Source organism: Triticum dicoccoides, chromosome 7A, assembly GCF_002162155.2.
Source record: "Triticum dicoccoides isolate Atlit2015 ecotype Zavitan chromosome 7A, WEW_v2.0, whole genome shotgun sequence".
NCBI classification, from domain to species: Eukaryota; Viridiplantae; Streptophyta; class Magnoliopsida; order Poales; family Poaceae; genus Triticum; species Triticum dicoccoides.
In genome coordinates this window covers 33329188-33333045 of record NC_041392.1, presented here as the reverse complement: position 1 = coordinate 33333045, position 3858 = coordinate 33329188, and positions in this window count along the sequence as shown.

Sequence of the window (3858 nt, the reverse complement as noted above, 5' to 3'; positions counted from 1 at the left end):
CGGCGCATCATAGTCCTTCTCCTCCGCCTTGTAAGCAAGTAAAGAAGACAACCGCTCCGTCTGCTCTGCCGGCGTCTAGCAGTACAGCCAGAGGCGGGAGGACATACAGATTCAGTCCTTCTCTGAAGACTCCAGAGAAGTTACCATACGAGAGGACCCCGGAGGAGAACGCCGAGATCGCGCGAGAAGAATTGAGGAACTTCTTTGAAGGGGTGAAAGCAAAGAAACATCCACCTCCGGAGGAGAAGGTAGATTCGGTGAAAGCGAAGCGCACTCTGGCTGCCCTGACAAAACCACCCAAGTCTCTGCCGAAAGGAAACTATGAGCGCATTATTGGAAAGGAATTTGCTGAAGCGGAGCGGCCGGGAAGTACTGTCAGTGATCAAAGGCTGAAAGAACAACGAGCTGGGAAACAAATTGCCCAGCTCGGCGAACAAGCGAAGCAATCGTGCCCCCCGCTCAAGGTGCCTAGCGACAACGTCGCTAATGATCCGAGGATGGTGCCTGGTTATAGCAATCTTGACGATTACCTGCCCGACGATGTACATTATGAACCCATGGAGGTGCAGATACAAAGATATGAGTACGGGAAGCCTCTCGTCAAAGATGAAAGATCTCTATCAACGATGATGCGAAGATTGCATGATTGGTACTTGAAAATCTGCAGAGACTCTGGGGGGAGGAGTACTTTGTATGTGAAAGTTAAAAAGGAGCATGACCTCGTTGGAATTGAACTGTTGCCTGTTCCATTTGAGGAGTTCTTTCAGTTTTTCAATCAATTGGCCCTCGATAAAACAACGGTCACCTGCTACTGTCTGTAAGTAGTACTACTTCTGTCACTAAGTCTATCTATATAGTTCAGCTCTTTCATTGCATGTATTTATAATCATCCTCACTATATTATGTAGATTGAAGATCGCCGAATTGAAGAAAAGACAAGTCGGTGATATTGGGTTCATTAACACATATCTCATAGATGCAACTCAGGTTAAATTTCATGCCGCAGATACCAAGGCCAACTTGCTACGATCGTTGGTAATAAATGAAAACAAAGATATAATACTCTTTCCTTACAACTTCAAGTGAGTGTTACTGTCTTGTGCGTATTCGGTTTCCCTTATATATTAGTCAAGGTTATAGTAATGTAATTGATGAGTTATGCATGTGTGTGCAGTTACCACTGTATTCTCCTAGAGATTAAGCTTGAGCAAGGACTAGTAACTGTCTTAGACATAAGACGAAAAGATCCCCAGGACTATGCGGACATGACTGAAATGCTCGAGAAGTAAGTTAAATCGTTCATTATCCACCATATCAGCAACTTTGTTCATTTCCTGATATATCAAGTAATTGTTTTGTTTGTCTAGCAGGGTTTGGAAAAAATTCTCCAAAAAAGCTCCAGGATTCCCGAAGAAGCTGCAATTTAGACACCCGAAAGTAAGTACTATAGTAGCATGTTCCGCGCATCTCCTATTGATTTGGCATTCTTACTTATCAGTTTGATTGACCTCTATTTCTTGTAAAGTGGTTGTGGCAGGAACAAGGGAATGATTTTTGTGGATACTACGTTTGCGAGTCCATCCGCCACACGACCTGTGAGCGGGGCTACACTGACGAACAATATGAAGTACGTAAATAACAACATTCACAATTTATTTTATTACCATCATTTGTGTTGAGTTTCATTCATTCATATATATATGTATTGACCCCTTTCTTCAAATTAGATGTTTCGGAAGCGGGATGAACTCCTAGCACCAGCTCGCATGCGAGCAATTCAAGAGGAATTGGCGGCATTCTTTCTTGACCACGTGATCGCTGAAGACGGAGAATACTATGTGGACCATGAGTCCGTATGATTATATTTGTAAGAGATAGTTATTGTATATATGTAGCCGGTAGTGTCGGATAGATATACGAGAACTTGTTGTTCAACCAATCTCTCGGAGAAGGAGAGGTGGTCGATATCACTTCTTTCTGTATGCATATATGTTTATGACGATCTTCTGTTTCCTTCTTTTGCTTACTAGCTAGCTAGTGTGTCTAGTCCTCTCTATACGTATGTATAACACGTAGTGTCGACCAAGCATGGACATAAGAGAGGACACTTTGTTGGAAATATGCCCTAGAGGCAATAATAAATTGATTATTATTATATTTACTTGTTCATGATAATCATTTATTATCCATGCTAGAATTGTATTGATAGGAAACTCAGATACATGTGTGGATACATAGACAACACCATGTCCCTAGTAAGCATCTAGTTGACTAGCTCGTTGATCAATAGATGGTTACGGTTTCCTGACCATGGACATTGGATGTCATTGATAACGGGATCACATCATTAGGAGAATGATGTGATGGACAAAGACCCAATCCTAAGCCTAGCACAAGATCATGTAGTTCGTATGCTAAAGCTTTTCTAATGTCAAGTATCATTTTCTTAGACCATGAGATTGTGCAACTCCCGGATACCGTAGGAGTGCTTTGGGTGTGCCAAACGTCACAACGTAACTGGGTGGCTATAAAGGTACACTACAGGTATCTCCGAAAGTGTCTGTTGGGTTGGCACGAATCGAGACTGGGATTTGTCACTTCGTGTAAACGGAGAGGTATCTCTGGGCCCACTCGGTAGGACATCATCATAATGTGCACAATGTGATCAAGAAGTTGATCACGGGATGATGTGTTACGAAACGAGTAAAGAGACTTGCCGGTAACGAGATTAAACAAGGTATCGGGATACCGACGATCGAATCTCGGGCAAGTATCGTACCGCTAGACAAAGGGAATTGTATACGGGATTGATTAAGTCCTTGACATCGTGGTTCATCCGATGAGATCATCATGGAACATGTGGGAGCCAACATGGGTATCCAGATCCCGCTGTTGGTTATTGACCGGAGAGTCATCTCGGTCATGTCTGCATGTCTCCCGAAGGTTCGGTGACGCTAGGGTTATAGAGATATTAGTATGCGGTAACCCGAAAGTTGTTCGGAGTCCCGGATGAGATCCCAGACGTCACGAGGAGTTCCGAAATGGTCCGGAGGTAAAGAATTATATATAGGAAGTGCTATTTCGGCCATCGGGACAAGTTTCGGGGTCACCGGTATTGTACCGGGACCACCGGAAGGGTCCCGGGGGTCCACCGGGTGGGGCCACCTGCCCCGGGGGCCACATGGGCTGTAGGGGGTGCGCCTTGGCCTGTATGGGCCAAGGGCACCAGCCTCAAGAGGCCCATGCGCCAAGAGATGAGGGAGAGGAAGAGTCCTAAAGGGGAAGGCACCTCCGAGGTGCCTTGGGGAGGAGGGACTCCTCCCTGGCCGCACCCTTCCTTGGAGGAAGGGCCAAGGCTACGCCCCCCCTCTCCCTTGGCCCTATATATAGTGGGGGGGAAGGGAGGGCAACCATATCTAAGCCCTGGCGCCTCCCTCTCCCTCCCATGACACATCTCCCTCCTCCCGCAGCGCTTGGCGAAGCCCTGTTGGAATCCCTCTACTTCCACCACCACGCCGTCGTACTGCTGGATCTCCATCAACCTCTCCTTCCTCCTTGCTGGATCAAGAAGGAGGAGACGTCGCTGCTCCGTACGTGTGTTGAACGCGGAGGTGCCGTCCGTTCGGCGCTAGGATCATCGGTGATTTAGATCACGACGAGTACGACTCCGTCAACCCCGTTCTCTTGAACGCTTCCGCGCGCGATCTACAAGGGTATGTAGATCCACTCCTCCCTCGTTGCTAGATGACTCCATAGATAGATCTTGGTGACACGTAGGAAAATTTTGAATTTATGCTACATTCCCCAACACACTTCTCTCTATTAATTATAGCTAGCTAACACAATATATGAAACACC